The 21,887-nt window shown below is 52.0% G+C and overlaps 1 long non-coding RNA gene across 1 annotated transcript in view; it reads right to left on the bottom strand.

Moving 5' to 3' along the window:
- The window catches only part of LOC147120870 (uncharacterized), an 88,363-nt gene extending 78,750 nt beyond the window's left edge, over positions 1-9,613 (bottom strand). The window contains exon 1 of the long non-coding RNA XR_015075356.1: positions 8,939-9,613. This is a non-coding gene — a long non-coding RNA (uncharacterized LOC147120870). The remainder of the gene's footprint in view (positions 1-8,938) is intronic.
- Between the last annotated feature and the right edge of the window lie 12,274 nt (positions 9,614-21,887).

Here is a 21,887-nt window from a genome sequence, read left to right as displayed (position 1 = left end):
ATAATCACAGCAATCAAAGGTGTGAATGGTGTCCAAACAGGTCAGTCAGGAAAACATTACATCAAAGAACAATGAGGTGGGGTCACAAGGGGTCAAATGTTGCAGATGCTGGGGTCTGTATGAAAAACAAAAAAACAGACAAAAAACATTTTTTTTGCTGGAAATCACAGCAGGTCCGGCCGCATCTGTGTAGAGAGAACAAGCCAACGACGACTCGAGTCTGGATGACCCTACGTCAGGTGGGGTTACATGTAACGTGACATGAACCCAAGATCCCGGTTGAGGCCGTCCTCATGGGTGCGGAACTTGGCTATCAGTTTCTGCTCGACGATTTTGCGTTGTCGTGTGTCTCGAAGGCCGCCTTGGAGAATGCTTACCCGAAGATCGGAGGCTGAATGTCCTTGACTGCTGAAGTGTTCCCCGACTGGGAGGGAACACTCCTGCTTGGCGATTGTTGCGCGGTCTCCGTTCATCTGTTGTTGCCGTGTCTACATGGTCTTGCCGATGTACCATGCTCCGGGGCATCCTTTCCTGCAACGTATGAGGTAGACAACGTTGGCCGAGTCACATGAGTATGTACCATGTGCCTGGTGGGTGGTGTCCTCACGTGTGATGATGGTATCTGTGTTGATGATCTGGCATGTCTTGCAGAGGTTGCTGTGGCAGGGTTGTGTAGTGTCGTGGTCGCTGTTCTCCTGAAAGCTGGGTAATTTGCTGCGAACGATGGTCTGTTTGAGGTTAGGCGGCTGTTTGAAGGCGATTAGTGGAGGCGTGGGGATGGCCTTAGCGAGGTGTTCGTCGTCATCGATGACATGTTGAAGGCTGCGAAGAACATGGCGTAGTTTCTCCGCTCCGGGGAAGTACTGGACGACCAAGGGTACTCTGTTGGTTGTGTCCCATGTTTGTCTTCTGAGGAGGTCTATGCGATTTTTCGCTGTGGCCCTTCGGAACTGTCGATCGATGAGTCCAGCGTCATATCCCGTTCTTACGAGGGCGTCTTTCAGCGTCTGTAGGTGTCCATCGCGTTCCTCCTCGTCTGAGCAGATCCTGTGTATTCGCAGGGCTTGTCCATAGTGGATGGCTTCTTTAACGTGGTTAGGGTGGAAGCTGGAGAAGTGGAGCATCGTGAGGTTGTCTGTGGGCTTGCGGTAGAGTGAAGTGCTGAGGTGTCCGTCTTTGATGGAGATTCGTGTGTCCAAGAATGAAACTGATTCTGAGGAGTAGTCCATGGTGAGTTTGATGGTGGGATGGAACTTGTTGATGTTATCGTGTAGTCTTTTCAGTGATTCTTCACCGTGGGTCCATAGGAAGAAAATGTCGTCAATGTATCTGGTGTATAGCGTTGGTTGGAGATCCTGTGCAGCGAAGAAGTCTTGCTCAAACTTGTGCATGAAGATGTTTGCGTATTGGGGTGCGAATTTGGTCCCCATGGCTGTTCCGTGTGTTTGGGTAAAGAACTGGTTGTCGAAGGTGAAGACATTGTGGTCAAGGATGAAGCGGATGAGTTGTAGGATGGCGTCTGGAGATTGGCTGTTGTTGGTGTTGAATACTGAGGCTGTCGCAGCGATGCCGTCATCGTGGGGGGTACTGGTGTAGAGTGCCGAGACGTCCATCGTGGCGAGGAGTGTTCCTGGTTCAACTGGTCCGTGGGTGCTGAGTTTCTGTAAGAAGTCTGTAGTGTCGCGACAGAAGCTGGGGGTTCCCTGTACGATGGGTTTCAGGATGCCCTCGACATATCCAGAGAGGTTCTCACACAGGGTTCCGTTGCCTGATATGATAGGACGTCCGGGTGTGTTGGCTTTGTGTATCTTTGGGAGGCAGCAGAAGTCTCCCACGCGGGGAGTACGTGGGATGAGAGCGTGTAGGATGCTTTGAAGGTCTGGATCGAAGGTCTTGATCAGTCTGTTGAGTTGGCGGGTGTGTTCTTTGGTCGGATCTGCGGGTAACTGTCTGTAGTGTTCCTGGTTGTCCAGTTGTCAGTATGCTTCTTTGCAATAGTCCATTCTGTTCTGTATGATGAAGGCTCCTCCTTTGTCTACTGGTTTGATGACGATGTTGCGGTTGGTCTTGAGAGCGTGGATGGCATTGCGTTGTGCTCGGGTGACATTCTGGACTGTCTTGTGAGTGCGGCTGATGAATCTGGCATTGATGCATCTCCTGACAGCTTGGGCATACATGTCAAGCTTAGGGCAGCGACCCTCCGGAGGGGTCCAATTTGACTCTTTCTTCTTCGGTTGCTGCACTGCGGATCCCTGTCTGCTGTTCCGGATCATTGATTGTCTCATTGGGTTCGCTGCTGACATCTTGGGATTTGTGGAAGAATTCCCGGAGCCTCATTCTCCTGATGAATTCCTCTGTGTCTGCCGCGAGACCGATGGGGTCCATTTTGGTGGTGGGGCAGAAATTAAGCCCTTGGCTGAGAACTTCAATTTCGTCTGGTTGAAGGGTGTGGTCGGACAGGTTGACGATGGACTTCCCTGTGGTTTGAACCATGGTACCGGGGGAGGCTTGGTTGCTGCTGCTGGTGATGCCGAGTTTCTCAAGCTTCCTGTTCTTGGTGTGCATGTAGGCAGCGTAGTTCCGTTGCCTCGTCTGTTTGGCGGTGTCTCGTAGCTGGTCTGCTGTGTCCTGAGCACAGGCTGAGAACATGGACTCCATCTCGGTTTCGAGGTTGCGGCGTCTGCTGTAGAGCTGGTGTACGAGATGGTTGAGGAGTGTGCGAGAGGTAGGACGGCAGAGTCCCTCAGTGTAGTCTGTGTTGTAGGTCGACTTGAGTGGGTTCGTGATCTGTAGTCCTTTCGGGATCTTGTCTGCTTTCTTGCACATCGTACAGGGAACCCCCAGCTTCTGTCGCGACACTACAGACTTCTTACAGAAACTCAGCACCCACGGACCAGTTGAACCAGGAACACTCCTCGCCATGATGGACGTCTCGGCACTCTACACCAGTATCCCCCACGATGATGGCATCGCTGCGACAGCCTCAGTACTCAACACCAACAACAGCCAATCTCCAGACGCCATCCTACAACTCATCCGCCTCATCCTTGACCACAATATCTTCACCTTCGACAACCAGTTCTTTACCCAAACACACGGAACAGCCATGGGGACCAAATTCGCACCCCAATACGCAAACATCTTCATGCACAAGTTCGAGCAAGACTTCTTCGCTGCACAGGATCTCCAACCAACGCTATACACCAGATACATCGACGACATTTTCTTCCTATGGACCCACGGTGAAGAATCTCTGAAAAGACTACACGATAACATCAACAAGTTCCATCCCACCATCAAACTCACCATGGACTACTCCTCAGAATCGGTTTCATTCTTGGACACACGAATCTCCATCAAAGACGGACACCTCAGCACCTCACTCTACCGCAATCCCACGGACAACCTCACAATGCTCCACTTCTCCAGCTTCCACCCTAACCACGTTAAAGAAGCCATCCCCTATGGACAAGCCCTGCGAATACACAGGATCTGCTCAGACGAGGAGGAACGCGATGGACACCTACAGACACTGAAAGACGCCCTTGTAAGAACGGGATATGACGCTTGACTCGTCGATCGACAGTTCCGATGGGCCACAGCGAAAAATCGCATAGACCTCCTCAGAAGACAAACATGGGACACAACCAACAGAGTACCCTTGGTCGTCCAGTACTTCCCCAGAGCGGAGAAACTACGCCATGTTCTTCGCAGCCTTCAACATGTCATCGATGACGACGAACACCTCGCTAAGGCCATCGCCACGCCTCCACTAATCGCCTTCAAACAGCCGCCTAACCTCAAACAGACCATCGTTCGCAGCAAATTACCCAGCTTTCAGGAGAACAGCGACCACGACACTACACAACACTGCCACAGCAACCTCTGCAAGACATGCCAGATCATCAACACAGATACCATCATCACACGTGAGGACACCACCCACCAGGTACATGGTACATACTCATGTGACTCGGCCAACGTTGTCTACCTCATACGTTGCAGGAAAGGATGCCCCGGAGCATGGTACATCGGCAAGACCATGCAGACACTGCGACAACAGATGAACGGAGACCGCGCAACAATCACCAGGCAGGAGTGTTCCCTCCCAGTTGGGGAACACTTCAGCAGTCAAGGACATTCAGCCTCCGATCTTCGGGTAAGCATTCTCCAAGGCGGCCTTCGAGACACACGACAACGCAAAATCGTCGAGCAGAAACTGATAGCCAAGTTCCGCACCCATGAGGACGGCCTCAACCGAGATCTTGGGTTCATGTCACGTTACATGTAACCCCACCTGACGTAGGGTCATCCAGACTCGAGTCGTCGTTGGCTTGTTCTCTCTACACAGATGCGGCCGGACCTGCTGTGATTTCCAGCAATAAAAATGTTTTTTGTCTGTTTTTTTGTTTTTCATACAGACCCCAGCATCTGCAACATTTGACCCCTTGTGACCCCACCTCATTGTTCTTTGATGTAATGTTTTCCTGACTGACCTGTTTGGACACCATTCACACCTTTGATTGCTGTGATTATCTCTCTGCCGAGGTGTGATAAATGGCAGTTGGAAAGATTACCTGTAAACATCTGACATTATTCTCTGACTATATAAGCTGTGTCTTTATGCATTTCTCCACTTCACCTGACGAAGGAGCAGTGCTCCGAAAGCTTGTGATTTCAAATAAAGCTGTTGGACTATAACCTGGTGTTGTGTGACTTCTTACATTTGTCCACCCCAGTCCAACTCCGGCATCTCCACACCGTAAAAAAAAATTAACAGTAAAAAGAAGTCCGAAATGGGAGTCTTAAGCACTTAAAGCTGAATTCTCTTCCAAACTTCAAAAAATGGGAAAAGTGCTACAGCACTAACACAAATGGCTCAGCAGGCCAGGGAAGGGGCACCCAGTGACTCGCACGCAGCACTTCAGTTTCGTGCAGGTCAATCCTGCAAGAGAGGTCCTCTACCCACAGGGTCCAGGTGGCCCTCCAGAAAGAATGATGTGGAACCACATCACCAAGGCCGTCACTGCCAGCAGTGTCGACCCCACCACCTGACTCCAGTGCCCAAAGAAGCTTCATGATCTCAGAGCACTGGTCAATGTCAGTGAATGCATCTTCAAAAGCAATTTCCTACCAACTGCACCACTAGCTTCATACACTGCTCAATGCACAACTCCCTCCCCCCCCAAAATCACTTACCTACCAACAATCTATACCAATCACAAGGTACATCTCCCATTCCTAGCCTCACCTCCTTGGAGGAGATGGTGCAGGCCACCAACCCTTGTGCCATCCTCAGTTCACACACCTAAAAAATACAGTCTGCCCAGGCAGTGGTTGGCCAAGAAGAGGGAGAGGAGAGTGAAGAAGAAACACCGTTACTTGATTTAACACTTGCAGCCACCAGCTCCTCAAGGTTGACCAGCAAGGCCATTTGCAGTGTCCCCCACTGAAAGTCAGCAGCCTTCCACCAGCCATGATGTCATATTGGATGGATAGATGTATAAATTTGGATTGAAAAGTTTGCTTTGTGGTGGCTTTTATTTCAGCATCGTGGCCAAGAGGACGCTGCGATAGTCAGTAACAGAGGGAAGGTAAGGTGAGGGACTAATGTTGAAAGGGGAATTGGGGTTGTGGTCACTGGTACCGTCTGCAGGTGGACGATTCAATCCCGGATCCCGGCCAGAAATGGGCTGTCTGGATTGCATCCTTCCTTCTGCTTCCTCCTCTTCAGCTTCTTCCTCTTCAGCTTCTTCCTCTTCAGCTTCTTCCTCTTCAACTTCTTCCTCTTCAGCTTCCTCCTCTTCAGCTTCTTCCTCTTCAGCTTCTTCCTCTTCAGCTTCCTCCTCTTCGGCTTCCTCCTCTTCTGCTTCCTCCTCTTTAGCTTCCTCTTCACCTTCTTCCTCTTCAGCTTCTTCCTCTTCAACTTCTTCCTCTTCAGCTTCCTCCTCTTCAGCTTCTTCCTCTTCGGCTTCTTCCTCTTCGGCTTCCTCCTCTTCGGCTTCCTCCTCTTCTGCTTCCTCCTCTTCAGCTTCTTCCTCTTCAGCTTCCTCCTCTTCAGCTTTTTCCTCTTCAGCTTCCTCTTCAGCTTCTTCCTCTTCAGCTTCTTTCTCCTCGGCTTCTTCCTCTTCAGCTTTTTCCTCTTCAGCTTCCTCCTCTTCAGCTTCCTCTTCAGCTTCCTCTTCTGCTTCTTCCTCTTCAGCTTCTTCCTCTTCAGCTTCCTCCTCTTCAGCTTCTTCCTCTTCAGCATCTTCTTCTTCAGCTTCTTCCTCTTCAGCTTCTTCCTCTTCAGCATCTTCCTCTTCAGCTTCCTCCTCTTCGGCTTCCTCTTCAGCTTCCCCCTCTTCAGCTTCTTCCTCTTCAGCTTCTTCCTCTTCAGCTTCTTCCTCTTCAGCTTCCTCCTCTTTGGCTTCCTCTTCAGCTTCCCCCTCTTCAGCTTCTTCCTCTTCAGCTTCCTCCTCTTCAGCTTCTTCCTCTTCAGCTTCTTCCTCTTCTGTCTGCGAGCAGATGCTGTAAATCTGAAATGACAGCATAAAATGCTGAAAATACTCAGCAGGTCAGGCAGCATCTTGATCTGAGACGTGATCTCTGTTTCTCTCTCCATGGATGTTGCCTGACCTGCTGAGTATTTGTAGCATTTTGTCTTCTTAGAGGCCTTCCTTTGCCATCCAAGGCCTTGCACGCATTCAGCAGCACTCCCTACACACTTAAAAAAACATTTAACATCTATTGCAGCAAGCCACTACTTCAGTAAAATCAAAAAAAAAGTCCAAAAGCTTAAATGCAAACTTACCTGAAAGCTGTGTGTGTCCCTTTAAGAGGTGCTGCGTTTACTTGGCGAACTTAGGTCCCAGCGCTGAACTCAGCTCAAAGGTCCAAGTTCACCATGTTGATGTTAAGTTGACGTTGCATTTTAATTTGCAGGGCGATGGATCTTACCAGCAGCACTGCTGGGCCTAGGAAAATGAAGGATGCCATGGGACGCGCCACCAGCTGACGAAAGTGTGGCCGCCGCCCTCTTTTCACCTTTTTTTGATGGTAATGGGTGGTGTAAAGCCCCTGGATTTTTAGCGCTAAGATACCAACTAAAGACATACAGATGACCCTGCATTCTCTAGGTGCTGCGAGGACCATGCAAGAAGGAGACTAGGGTAGATCTTGACTTGAAGTCAATGGAAGTAGAAATCGGGAGAAATGTAAAACTGGATGCAGACTTGCTGTCACCCATTTTTTAAAATTCATTCATGGGATGTGGGTGTCGCAGGCAACGCCAGCATTTATTGCCCATCCCTAGTTGCCCTTGAGAAGGTGGTGGTGAGCCGCCTTCTTGAACCGCTTCAGTCCATGTGGTGAAGGTACTCCCACAGTGCTGTTAGGTAGGGAGTTCCAGGATTTTGACCCAGCGATAATGAAGGAACGGCGATATATTTCCAAGTCAGAATGGTGTGTGACTTGGAGGGGAACTTAGAGGTGGTGGTGTTCCCACATGCCTGCTGCCTTTGTCCTTCTAGGTGGGAGGTGCTGCCGAGGAAGCTTTACACTATCGTACAACGTCAAGAGCTACCCCAGTCTTTAGGACTGTGCTTGTCGGCTTTGCTTGACAACCTGCGGCACTTTCTTCAACTCCTAACTCACTTTCATCTTCTAATAACCTGATCCTGTACTGTTTATTTTTTTCTTGCTTCCTTTTTTACTTTCTCTCTCACTGTAGTTGTGCTAATAACACTTTCTTAACTGATGCAGTAATGTCTAACTCCGCAGCCTGCTGGAAGGTGAAAATGGTGTTGAAATAAAGTGCTTGTTTGATCTGGGTTCATTCATCTGATGAGTTACTCAGCTGTATGCTGAGCTCAACTAGATACTGGTAGTGTGCTAGTCCAGGATGTCACATGGCCTCTGTATTTTAATAATTTGTTTTACTCAACCATGTCCAGGATTCCTTCTGAGCCTGATAAGAATGAATAGGGTTAGTCATAGTTTTTGAAAAGAATTATCCTCAGGAAGTGGGCATTGCTGGCATATGTTGCCCATCCCTAGTTGCTCTGAGAAGGTGGTGTGCTTTTGAAACAACTGAATGGTTTGCTGGGCCACTTCAGAGGGTAATTAAGAGTCAACCACATCAATGTGCGACTGAAGACTGATATAGGCCAGTGAGTAAGGACGGCAGATTTCCTTCTCTAAACGACATTAGTGTATCCTTTGGATCACTTTTACTGATAGCAACTTTTTTATTTCCAGATTTGTTTTAAAACACAATTCAAATTCTCAAACTGCCATAGTGGGATTTGAACACATGTCCTCTAACTTATTATTCTGGGACCACTGTATTACTAGTCCACTACCATAGGCTACCGTATCACCAGGGAGTTAAGCTATGAAGCTGTACCTAACCATTACACAACACTGACGGGTTAGTGGTTGCTTCTTGATGCAGAGAATCTAGGTCATTGACAGCTTTCTTTGCCAACTACCTTTGTATGGTGTCCTCCAACCAATTCATGCCGAGGGTACAATCACTTTGAATGTTTTAGAATACTATCTCTCTGGTTCACAGCGTTTCTCTCTATGCTCTGGATACACTTGTTTGATAATCTCTTGAAGACTTTTGTGACCTGCGGATTAACAACGGCCCTATTTACAGTGAGCGGCGCATGGATCAAATGCAGTATTGTGCCACACTGCCCGCTCTTTGATCCGTGGATCTTAAACTTAGACTGGAGTTTGTGCAGGCTAAATAAATAAATATTTATATACAGTAACACAAAAATGTGAAGCATAAAATAAATCAGCACATATTCTAGAAATATTAAGCAAATTCCTGATTTCCATCGCTCCATTGGCGGCCGTGCCTTCTGTTGCCTGGGCCGTAAACTCTGGAATTCCCTGCCTAAACCTCTCCACCTCTCTTTCCTCCTTTAAGGTGCATTTTAAAACCTACCTCTTTGACCAAGCTTTTGGTCACCTGCCCTAATATGGTGTGGTTCAGTGTCGAAGTTTGTTTGATAATCGCTCCCGCGAAGTGCCTCGGGACGTTTCACTCCGTTAAAAGGCGCTGTGTAAATGTAAGTTGCTGTTGTAAAGAGCAAAAGGCAGAAGAGATCAATTAATTACCCTTTTTTATGGGAATCTTTGTAAGCAAGCCAGTCTTTGGGTTGCAAATTCTGCTGCTCTGTGGCGCAATGGCCTGAACCCCCCCTGGATGTACTTCAATTCAAGTCTCATTCCGCGGCAATCCTCTCTCAGAAAGTACTGTGGAGAAAAAACCGCAGCAAGTTGCTGCTTCCTCAACAACTTCCATTGTCTTCTAAGACTTGGTGGTGAGACTTTTTTTAGAAAAAAATCAAGGGTACACGAGGATGCTTTTGCCAGTTTGAATCTCTTCCATGTGTGTTTGTTAGCTCGGGACCGGGAGGTCGAGCTTACGGCCGGCCCCGGGGTGGTGGGGGCATCGTTTCCCCCCTCGCCATCAGGAAGATTTTTTCCCCCGAAACTTTGGCCGGCCGAATATCGAGCTCTTGAAATTGCTTTGACGGCAATCTTTGAGCCCGGGGGCTCTGAGGCGCTGCTTTCCCGCCTCCGGGCGGCCGGCGCACCGCGTGCCTGCTGCTCCTCCAATCACAGCCGCGTCCCCCCCCCCTCGCTGCTCCTCCAATCAGAGCCGCGCTTCCCCTCCCCACTCGCTGCTCCTCCAATCACAGCCGCGTCTTTCCCCCCCCCCAACACTTGCTCGCTGCTCCTCCAATCACAGCCGCGTCGTCGTCCCCCTCTCGTGCTCGCTGCTCCTCCAATCACAGCCGGGCCTTTTCCACCCCCCACGCGCGCTCCCCGGCCGCTCGCGCTTCTGCCGTTGGGGTTTGTCCTCAACACCCCTTCCCGCCCCCTGCTCGCGCTTCCCAATCCTCCAATCACAGCCGCGCCTCCCCTCTCGCTGCTCCTCCAATCACAGCCGCGCCTTTCCCTCTCTCGTGCTCACTGCTCCTCCAATCACAGCCGCGCGCCTTTCTCCCGCCCTCTCCGGCCGCTCGCGCTTCTGCCGTTGGGGTTTGAGCGCTCAGCCCGCGGCCGCCCCTCCGCCCCGGGTGAGGGTAGGGTCAGGAGGAGGCCATTCAGCCCCTCGAGCCTGTTCCACCATTCAGCCAGATCATGGCTAATCCGCCACCTGACTCCATCCACCCTCCTTTGTCCCATATCCCTTCATACTTTTGGTTAAAGAAAAGCAATCAACCTCCGATTTAAAGTTAACAATTGAACTCGCATCAAATGCCGTTTGTGGAAGAGAGTTCCAAACTTCTACAACCCCTTTTTTTTATTACTCGTCTGCATGAGGTAAAAACATTAACTGAAAAAGGACGCATCTAGTGACAACCCTGAACCTATCCCCTAACCCTAACTACTAATCCTAACCCCAAAGCCTAACACACTCACCACTAGCCCCCTAATCCTAAACAATAACCACGAATCCTAAATCGTGCAGTGTCAATAGCGCAATGCAGTGTGGTGTTGTGTCAATAGTTACTGCAATGTCACTCATGGAAAAAAGGCCATCCAAAAAAAATCTTGCTAAAAGCCAGAAGGGATGTACTTTTTTTGAACAGTAAAGGTTACAGAGTAAAGCACACAGATTGGCATGGGGAGGAAGGGCTTCCCTTTTCCCCTCTTCTTGCAGTATCCTGGGCCAATACATATCCCTCAATCAACATCACTAAAACAGATTATCTGGTCATTATCACATTGCTGTTTGTGGGAGTTTGCTGTGCACAAATTGGCTGCTGCATTTCCTACATTACAACAGTGACCACACTTCAAAAAGTATTTCATTGGCTGTAAAGCGCTTTGGGACATCTGGTGGTAATAACAGGTGTTATATAAATGCAAGTCTTTCTTTTCTTTCAGTATTCCTCCTTACTATGGAGGACCCAGAGATAATGCTTCCAAGGCGTGTGCAGAACGCGTTTTGTGCTTGTGGTTTATCGCTAATACTTATTGAGGCAGCCAGTTGTGGTTCTATAACAGATTAGGACAACAAGAAGTCAGCATGACAGGTGCATTCTCAACCAGAAAGGTAGGTGGCTCAGTCTCAGGCCTATTCTGACCATGTGCCCTTTCTGTTAGGACAAATACTTCTCATATTTAACACATAGTCCAGGGCGATATGATAGAAGTGTTTACATTTGTGAAAGATGGGCTGGGGTAGATAGAAGACTGCTGCTTCCGGTGGTTGAGGGGGGTCAAGATGAGGAGCCATAGATACAAGGTTAAATATAAGAGATTTAGAACAGTGATCAAGAAACTAAGTGTCACAAAACATATTTGAAAGTTCTTTATCTGAATGCACATAGCATTCGTAACAAAATGGATGAGTTAACAGCACAAATAACTACATATGGGTATGATCTTGTGGCCATTACAGAAACATGGCTGCAGGGTGACCATGACTGGGAATTAAACATACCAGGTTATTTAACAATCAGGAAGGACAGACAGGAAGGAAGGGGAGGTGGGGTGGCTATGTTAATAAAGGAAGGAATCACTATAATACAGAGAAATGATATTGGGTCAAAGGAGCAGGATAGTGAAACAGTTTGGGTGGAGATAAGGAATAATAAGGGGAAAAAAACACTAGTGGGTGTAGTCTATAGGCCTCCGAACAGTTGCAACTCTGTTGGACGGAGTATTAATCAGGAAATAGTTGAGGCTTGTAATAATGGAATAGCTATAATTATGGGGGATTTTAACTATATTAACTGGACAAATCAAATTGGGCAGGGCAGCCTTGAGGATGAGTTCATTGAGTGTATTAGGGATGGGTTTCTTGAGCAGTATGTAACTAAACCGACCAGGGGGCAAGCAACCTTAGATTTGGTCCTGTGTAATGAGACAGGATTAATTAAAAATGTCCTAGTAAAGGATCCCCTTGGAATGAGTGACCATAACATGGTTGAATTCCATATTCAATTAGAGCGTGAGAAGATTGGATCTCAAACAAGCGTGCTGAGCTTGAATAAAGGAGACTATGAAGGTATGAGAGCCGAATTGATTAGAGTGGACTGGAAAAATAGATTAAAGGGTAAGACGGTACATGATCAGTGGTGTATATTTAAGGAGTTATTTTACAACTTCCAAAAAATATATATTCCACTGAGGAAAAAAGGGTGTAAAAGAAAAGATAGCCATCCGTGGCTAAGTAAAGTAATTAAGGATAGTATCCGACTAAAAACAAGGGCATATAAGGTAGCCAAATCTAGTGGGAGGATAGAAGATTGGGAAGTCTTTAAAAGACAGCAAAAAACAACTAAAAGATTGATTAAGAAAGGGAAGATAGATTATGAAAGTAAATTAGCAAAAAATATAAAAACAGATAGCAAAAGTTTCTATAGCTATATAAAAAAAAAAGGGAGGCTAAAGTAAATGTTGGTCCCTTAGAGGATGAGACCGGGAAATTAATGGTGGGAAACATGGAGATGGCAAAAACGCTGAACAAATATTTTGTATCAGTCTTTACGGTAGAGGATACTAAGAATATCCCAACACTGGACAAACGGGGCTCTAGGGGGGCGAGGAGCTAAATACGATTAAAATCACTAAGGAAGTGGTACTTGGTAAAATAATGGGACTCAAGGTGGATAAATCCCCTGGACCTGATGGCTTACATCCTAGGGTCTTGAGGGAAGTGGCGGTAGGGATTGTGGATGCATTGGTAATAATTTTCCAAAACTCCCTGGACTCAGCAAAGGTCCCGGCAGATTGGAAAACTGCTAATGTAACACCCTTATTTAAAAAGGGTAGTAGGCAGAAGGCTGGAAACTAAAGACCTGTTAGCCTAACATCTGTGGTTGGTAAAATTTTAGAGTCCATTATTAAGGAGACAGTAATGGGACATTTGGATAAACATCATTTAATAGGACAAACGCAGCATGGTTTCATGAAGGGGAAGTCATGTTTGACAAATTTGCTTGAGTTCTTTACTGAGGAAGTAACATATAGGGTGGATAAAGGGGAACCAGTGGACATAGTGTATTTAGACTTCCAAAAGGCATTTGACAAGGTGCCACACAAAAGATTGTTGCTCAAGATAAAAAATCACGGGATTGGGGGTAATATTCTGGCGTGGGTGGAGGATTGGCTCTCTAACACAAAGCAGAGAGTTGGGATAAATGGTTCATTCTCAGACTGGCAATCAGTAACTAGTGGTGTTCTGCAGGGGTCAGTGCTGGGTCCCCAACTCTTTACAATCTATATTAACGATTTGGAGGAGGGGACCGAGTGTAACATATCAAAGTTTGCAGATGATACAAAGATGGGAGGGAAAGTAGTGAGTGAGGAGGACATAAAAAACCTGCAAAGGGACATAGACAGGCTAAGTAAGTGGGCAGAGATTTGGCAGATGGAATACAATACTGGAAAGTGTGAGGTTATGCACTTTGGCAGGAAAAATCATAGAGCAAGTTATTATCTTAATGGCAAGAAACTGGAAAGTACTGAAGTACAAAGAGATCTGGGGGTCCTGGTGCACGAAACTCAAAAGGTTAGTATGCAGGTGCAGCAAGTGATTAAGAAGGCCAATGGAATGTTGGCTTTCATTGCTAGGGGGATAGAATATAAAAATAGGGAGGTATTGCTTCAGTTGTACAAGGTATTGGTGAGACCGCACCTGGAATACTGCATAGAGTTTTGGTGTCCATACTTAAGAAAGGACATACTTGCTCTCGAGTCAGTACAAAGAAGGTTCACTCGGTTAATCCCGGGGATGAGGGGATGGACGTATGAGGAGAGGTTGAGTAGATTGGGACTCTACTCATTGGAGTTCAGAAGAATGAGAGGCGATCTTATTGAAACATATAAGACTAGCTGAAGTGCCCGGCGGTGCCGAGGCTTTTTCGAGGGCATGTTGTTGTTGGAAGAGAGAGAGAGAGCGACTGGGGGGAAGAGAGAGAGCGACTGGGGGGAAGAGAGAGAGCGACTGGGGGGAAGAGAGAGAGCGACTGGGGGGAAGAGAGGGAGGGGAGGGGGGAGGGAGGGGAAGGGAGGGCGGGGGGGAGGGGAGGGAGGGGGAGGGCGGGGAAGGGAGGGAGGGGGAGGGCGGGGAAGGGAGGGGGGAAGGAAGGGAGGGAGGGGGGGAAGGGAGGGCAGGGGAGGGGAAGGGAGGGCGGGGGGAGGGGAAGGGAGGGCAGGGGGGAGGAGGAGGGCGGGGAAGGGAGGGCGGGGGGGAGGGGGAGGGAGGGCGGGGGGGAGGGGGAGGGAGGGCGGGGGGGAGGAAGGGAGGGCGGGGGGGAAGGGCGGGGGGAGGGGAGGGGGGGATGGAGGGCGGGGGGGAGGGAGGGCGGGGGGTGCCCCCCCCGAGGGTCGCGCCCCCCCCCCCCCCCAGGTGAAGACCGCCGATTGCGCACGCAGCAGGAGCTGAGACGCGGCGTCTCTCTCGGCCGGCGGGCCCGGTTGCCAGGGCAACCGTGACGCTGACCAAGCCAGAGAGACGCCGCGTCTCAGCTGCTCCTGCTGCGCGCGCGGCCCCCCCCCCCCCGAGGGTCGCGCCCCCCCCCGAGGGTCGCGGCCCCCCCCCCCCCCCGTGGGTCGCGGCCGCCCCCCCCCTCCCCCCGAGGTGAAGACCGCCGATTGCGGCTGTGCGATACGTCCGGCGGGCCCGGTTGCCAGGGTAACGCTGGACGCTCAGCAAGCCCCGGCAGAGAGAGACGTCTCAGCTCCTGCTGCGCGCGCACCCTAGCGCCGCTGGGCTGAGGCTCGGCCCTCCAGCCTTCGAGTGGGGCCGGGAGGTGCCTAGCTCGGGCGTGGGTGCGGAGGAGACGCCGAGGCTTCTAGGCCTACCTGGAAAAACGGGGAAAGGTAGGAAAATTAAGGAGATTAGATAAGTTAATTACTTTCTAAATCATTTTTTTAAAAAACAATATGTGTTTTAAAAGCAACGTTTTTTTTTTAAGACGCAGAAAGCGGGAAAAAGAAAGGAAAAGTTTGGAATCAAGATGGCGGCGACTCACCTCGGTTCAGAACGATAAAGCCCGGCCACACGTGCACCGATTGGCCCGGCGGCACACGCCAGCAACCCGGCGTACGATTGGTCGAGCTCGAGGTCACTCTGTCGCTAATGAGCGGATAATGAGATGCTAATGAGCGGAATGTTGAAGGTTTTTGGGATACCGCGGGCGCAATTTTAGCCCGGCCGAAACGTAAATACGCTTAAAACCGTCTCGGAAGCGTAAGCTTTCTTTGGAGGTAACGCGCGCGTAGGTACGCCCTGTAACTTTCGAGTGCATACCCGCAACGCACACGCGATGACAGACAGATAGACAGAATGACAGAATGACAGAAGTACCGATTTATATATATAGACTAGCTGGGGGAGCCCGGCGGTGCCGAGGCTTTCTCGAGGGCATGTTGTTGTTGGAAGAGAGAGAGGGAGCGACTGGGGGGAAGAGAGAGAGGGAAGGAGAGAGAGAGAGAGGGAATGAGAGAGAGGGAAGGAGAGAGAGAGGGAAGGAGAGAGAGAGGGAAGGAGAGAGAGAGAGGGGGGGAAGGAGAGAGAGAGAGAGAGGGGGGAAGGAGAGAGAGAGATGGAAGGAAAGAGAGAGAGATGGAAGGAGAGGGAAGGAGAGAGAGGGAAGGAGAAAGAGAGGGAAGGAGAGAGAGCCAGAGAGAGGGAAGGAGAGAGAGAGAGGGAAGGAGAGAGAGATTGGGAGTGTGAGAGAGAGAGATTGGGAGTGTGAGAGAGATTGGGAGTGAGAGAGAGATTGGGAGTGAGAGAGAGAGAGATTGGGAGTGTGAGAGAGATTGGGAGTGAGAGAGAGAGAGATTGGGAGTGAGAGATTGGGAGTGAGAGAGAGAGAGATTGGGAGTGTGAGAGAGAGAGAGATTGGGAGTGTGAGAGAGAGATTGGGAATGTGAGAGAGAGAGAGAGACTGGGAGTGTGAGAGAGAGAGATTGGGAGTGTGATAGAGAGAGATTGGGAGTGTGAGAGAGAGAGAGACTGGGAGTGTGAGAGAGAGATTGGGAGTGTGAGAGAGAGATTGGGAGTGTGAGAGAGAGAGAGATTGGGAGTGTGTGAGATAGAGAGATTGGGAGTGTGTGAGAGAGAGAGATTGGGTGTGTGAGAGAGAGAGATTGGGAGTGTGAGAGAGAGAGACTGGGAGTGTGAGAGAGAGATTGGGAGTGTGAGAGAGAGAGACGGAGTGTGAGAGAGAGAGAGATTGGGAGTGTGAGAGAGAGAGAGATTGGGAGTGAGAGAGAGAGAGAGAGATTGGGAGTGTGAGAGAGAGAGATTGGGAGTGTGAGAGAGAGAGATTGGGAGTGTGAGAGAGAGAGAGAGATTGGGAGTGTGTGAGAGAGAGAGAGATTGGGAGTGTGTGAGAGAGAGAGATTGGGAGTGTGAGAGAGAGATTGGGAGTGTGAGAGAGAGATTGGGTGTGTGAGAGAGAGAGAGATTGGGAGTGTGTGAGAGAGAGACTGGGAGTGTGAGAGAGATTGGGAGTGTGAGAGAGAGAGAGATTGGGAGTGTGTGAGAGAGAGAGATTGGGAGTGTGAGAGAGAGATTGGGAGTGTGTGAGAGAGAGAGATTGGGAGTGTGTGTGAGAGGGAGATTGGGAGTGTGTGAGAGAGAGAGATTGGGAGTGTGTGAGAGAGAGAGATTGGGAGTGTGAGAGAGAGAGAGATTGGGAGTGAGCGAGAGAGAGATTGGGAGTGTGAGAGAGAGAGAGATTGGGAGTGTGAGAGAGAGAGAGATGCATGCAGAGCCGAACTAGGCAGATACCCACTGATAATAAACATCCAAAAACGAGCACTAAACTTCCTAAATCACCTCAAATCTAGCTCCCCAGACACCCTTCATTTCAAAGCCTTTCAGACCCAAGAGCTAAACCCAGAAAAGAGTCCCCTGAGTCAGCTGCTACTGAAACTAAGTACTCAGCCGGACCCTGACCAGCCCCAGACCAACACAGCCGTCCAAACACCAATCCGAGTGAACCAAATCATTAAAAAATGCAAAGAAACCTACCTGGAACATTGGAACAAAATAACCGAAAGCCAAAGCAGATTAGAATGTTACCGGGCCCTAAAAAGAGAATATAAACTGGCAGACTACCTCACGACCATCAGAGACACAAAACAGAGACAGACCCTCACCAGGTACAGACTAAGCGACCACCAACTGGAAATTGAAAAAGGCAGATACAAGAAATCCTGGCAGCCTAGAGAGAATAGAATATGCGATCAATGTCTGGCTGGCGAGGTTGAAACAGAAATGCATTTCCTCCTAAAATGCGAAAAATTCAACACATCAAGAAACATATTATTCAACAAGCTAAGCCAAACAACCCCAGATTTCAAGGAATTGGATGATCTGTCAAAATTGAGATTAGTCCTAGGAGAAGGAGACAGACCATACCTTGGGGCTAAATATGTAACAACATGTCACAACCTGAGGACTGTTTAAAAGTAAGACTGTTTAAAATTAATATTGAACGTACCAAATGAAGTAGAAAGACTGTTTAAAATTAATATTGTTTAAAAGTAATATTGTATATACCCAACAAATGTCAAATCGATTGACACCTACAGAATGTTGGAAAACTGTACCTTTTTGCTATGTAAGCTTTGGCAATATGGTTCTCTGTAAACTTTCATGCCAATAAAGCATTTGAACTGAGAACTGAGAACTGAGAGATTGGGAGTGTGAGAGAGAGATTGGGAGTGTGAGAGAGAGAGAGATTGGGAGTGTGAGAGAGAGAGATGGGAGTGTGAGAGAGAGAGAGATTGGGAGTGTGAGAGACAGAGAGATTGGGAGTGTGAGAGAGAGAGATTGGGAGTGTGAGAGAGAGAGATTGGGAGTGTGAGAGAGAGAGAGATTGGGAGTGTGAGAGAGAGAGAGATCGTGAGTCTGAGAGAGAGAGATTGGGAGTGTGAGAGAGAGAGACTGGAGTGAGAGAGAGATTGGGAATGTGTGAGAGAGAGAGATTGGGAGTGTGAGAGAGAGAGATTGGGAGTGTGAGAGAGAGAGACTGGGAGTGAGAGAGAGAGATTGGGAATGTGAGAGAGAGAGAGATTGGGAGTGAGAGAGAGAGATTGGGAATGTGAGAGAGAGATTGGGAGTGAGAGAGAGAGAGATTGGGAGTGTGAGAGACTGGGAGTGTGAGAGAGAGATTGGGAGTGAGAGAGAGAGAGATTGGGAGTGTGAGAGAGAGAGACTGGGAGTGTGAGAGAGAGAGAGATTGGGAGTGTGAGAGAGAGAGACGGGGGGGAGATAGAGAGAGAGAGAGAGAGATTGGGAGTGAGAGAGAGAGATTGGGAGTGTGAGAGACAGAGATTGGGAGTGTGAGAGAGAGACTGGGAGTGTGAGAGAGAGAGATTGGGAGTGTGAGAGAGAGAGACTGGGGAGAGAGAGAGAGAATGGGGAGATAGAGAGAGAGAGCGACTGAGGGGGAGAGAGAGAGCGACTGAGGGGTGAGAGAGAGAGAGATGTGGAGAGAGAGAGAGGGAGAGACTGGAGAGATAGAGAGAGAGACTGAGGGGGGAGAGAGAGAGAGACTGAGGGGGGAGAGACAGAGCAACTGAGGGAGAGAGAGAGGAGACTGGGGAGAGAGAGAGATGGGGAGAGAGAGACGGGGAGAGAGAGGAGAGAGACTTTTTCGAGGGCATGTTGTTGTTGGAAGAGTGAGAGCGAGTGGGGGGGGGAAGAGAGAGAGAGAGAGCGAGTGGGGGGGGCGGTGCAGAGGCTTTTTTGAGGGCATGTTGTTGGAAGAGAGAGAGGGAGCGACGGGGGAGAAGAGAGAGAACGACTGGGGGGGAAGCGAGAGAACGACGGGGGGGGAAGCGAGAGAGCGACTGGGGGGAAGAGAGAGAGCGACTGGGGGGAGAGAGAGAGCGACTGGGGGGGAAGAGAGAGCGACTGGGGGGGAAGAGAGAGAGCGACTGGGGGGGAAGAGAGAGAGCGACGGGGGGGGAAGTGAGAGAGCGACGGGGGGAAGAGAGCGACGGGGGAAGAGAGAGAGCGACGGGGGGAAGAGAGAGAGCGACGGGGGGAAGAGAGAGAGCGACGGGGGGGGGAAGAGAGAGCGCGACGGGGGGAAGAGAGAGAGCGCGACGGGGGAAGAGAGAGAGCGCGACGGGGGGAAGAGAGAGAGCGCGACGGGGGGAAGAGAGAGAGCGCGACGGGGGGAAGAGAGAGCGCGACGGGGGAAGAGAGAGAGCGCGACGGGGGGAAGAGAGAGAGCGCGACGGGGGGAAGAGAGCGCGACGGGGGAAGAGAGAGAGCGCGACGGGGGGAAGAGAGAGAGCCCGACGGGGGGAAGAGAGAGAGCGCGACGGGGGGAAGAGAGAGCGCGACGGGGGAAGAGAGCGCGACGGGGGAAGAGAGAGAGCGCGACGGGGGGGAAGTGAGAGAGCGCGACGGGGGGGAAGAGAGAGAGCGCGACGGGGGGAAGAGAGAGCGCGACGGGGGGAAGAGAGAGCGCGACGGGGGAAGAGAGAGAGCGCGACGGGGGAAGAGAGAGAGCGCGACGGGGGGAAGAGAGAGAGCGCGACGGGGGGAAGAGAGAGAGCGCGACGGGGGAAGAGAGAGAGCGCGACGGGGGAAGAGAGAGAGCGCGACGGGGGGGAAGAGAGAGAGCGCGACGGGGGAAGAGAGAGAGCGCGACGGGGGGAAGAGAGAGAGCGCGACGGGGGGAAGAGAGAGAGCGCGACGGGGGGGAAGAGAGAGAGCGCGACGGGGGGAAGAGAGCGCGACGGGGGGAAGAGAGCGCGACGGGGGGAAGAGAGTGCGCGACGGGGGGAAGAGAGAGCGCGCGACGGGGGGAAGAGAGAGCGCGCGACGGGGGGAAGAGAGAGAGCGCAACGGGGGGAAGAGAGAGAGCGCAACGGGGGGAAGAGAGAGCGCGACGGGGGGAAGAGAGAGCGCGACGGGGGGAAGAGAGAGAGCGCGACGGGGGGAAGAGAGAGAGCGCGACGGGGGGAAGAGAGAGAGCGCGACGGGGGGGAAGAGAGAGAGCGCGACGGGGGAAGAGAGAGAGCGCGACGGGGGGAAGAGAGCGCGCGAGACGGGGGGGAAGAGAGAGAGCGCGACGGGGGGGAAGAGAGCGCGATGGGGGGGAAGAGAGAGCGCGACGGGGGGGAAGAGGGAGAGCGCGACGGGGGGGAAGAGAGAGAGCGCGACGGGGGGGGGGGGGGAAGGTGGCCCGATGGACCCCTGCGAAGGAAGAAGGTAAGCTCTCCCACCCCCTTCACTCTTTCCCTCCCTGTCCCACCCCTTCACTCTTTCCCCCTCCTCACCCCTCTCTCTCCCTCCCCCGTCTCTCCCTGCTTTACTATCCCTCCCCCTCTCCTCACGCTCTCCCTCCCTCCCCCTCTCTCCCTCCCCGTCTCTCCCTGCTTTACTCTCTCTCCCTCCCTCCCCCCCTCTCCCTGCCCTCCCCCCTCTTGCTCCCCTCCCCCCACCCTCCCTCGCTCACCTCCCCCCACCCTCCCTCGCTCCCCCCCCACCCTCCCTCGCTCCCCACCCTCTCGCTCCCCCACCCTCTCTCCCCTCCCCCCACCCTCTCCCGTCCCCCCACCCTCCCTCGCTCCCCCCACCCTCTCTCCCCTCCCCCACCCTCTCTCCCCTCCCCCCACCCTCTCCTCCCCTCCCTCTCTCTCTCCTCCCCCACCCTCTCTCTCTCCTCCCCCACCCTCTCTCTCTCCTCCCCTCCCCCTCTCCTCCCCCACCCTCTCTCTCTCCTCCCCACCCTCTCTCTCCTCCCCTCCCCCACCCTCCCTCCTCCCCCACCCTCCCTCTCTCTCTCCTCCCCACCCCTCCCTCTCTCTCCTCCCCACCCTCTCTCTCCTCCCCCACCCTCTCTCTCCTCCCCCACCCTCTCTCTCTCCTCCCCCCACCCTCTCTCTCTCTTCTCCCCCACCCTCTCTCTCTCTTCTCCACCACCCGCTCTCTCTCTCTTCTCCACCACCCGCTCTCTCTCTCTTCTCCCCCACCCTCTCTCTCTCTCTTCTCCCCCACCCTCTCTCTCTCTCTCCCCCGCGATTTCCGAGGCTCTCTTCCCCCGCGATTTCCCGAGGCTCTCCCCCCCGCGATTTCCCGAGGCTCTCTCCACCCCGCCCCCCGCGATTTCCCGAGGCTCTCCCCCCCGCGATTTCCCGAGGCTCTCCCCCCCCCGCGATTTCCCGAGGCTCTCCCCCCCGCGATTTCCCGAGGCTCTCCCCCCCGCGATTTCCGAGGCTCTCCCCCCCCGCGATTTCCCGAGGCTCTCTCCCCCCGCCCCCCGCGATTTCCCGAGGCTCTCTCCCCCCCGCCCCCCGCGATTTTCCCGAGGCCTCCCCCGCGATTTCCCGAGGCTCTCCCCCCCCGCGATTTCCGAGGCTCTCTCCCCCCTGCCTCCCGCGATTTCCCGAGGCTCGCACCCCCCGCGATCTCACGAGGCTGTGTGCTGGCGTCACGGGGGCCGTGCGCATGCGTGCCGGCGTCAAGGCGGCTGCGCAACGGCCGTGCGCATGCGTGGTTGCCGTTTAAAAAAAAAAGCCAGAGCGGGCTCTCGCGGGTGGGCGGCGCATGCGCGGGCGAGGCGGCCCGCGGGGAGTAGGCAGGGAAACCCCGCGGGCTGGCGGCCGTTAGAGCGGGGAGTAGGCAGGGAAACCCCGCGGGCTGGCGGCCGTTAGAGCGGCTCACTTCGGGCCCCGACACCGTCAAACCTGAGAGGGGGAAGTAGAGAGAGACAGAGAGGGAAGAGGAGAAGGAGAGAGAGGGAAGAGGAGAAGGAGAGAGAGGGAAGAGGAGAAGGAGAGAGAGAGAGGGAAGAGAGATAGAGACATTTTTGGAGCTTCAGGCCTGCCTGCAGCGGGCCTGGAGACCAGCACCGAGTCCCCCTGCGTGAGGGTGAGGAGGGGGGGGGTTGCTAACA

The sequence above is a fragment of the Somniosus microcephalus genome, chromosome 3 (assembly GCF_052327205.1).
Source record: "Somniosus microcephalus isolate GS21.2 chromosome 3, FLI_Smic_1.0, whole genome shotgun sequence".
NCBI classification, from domain to species: Eukaryota; Metazoa; Chordata; class Chondrichthyes; order Squaliformes; family Somniosidae; genus Somniosus; species Somniosus microcephalus.
This window is presented reverse-complemented; position numbering and strand designations above follow the sequence as displayed.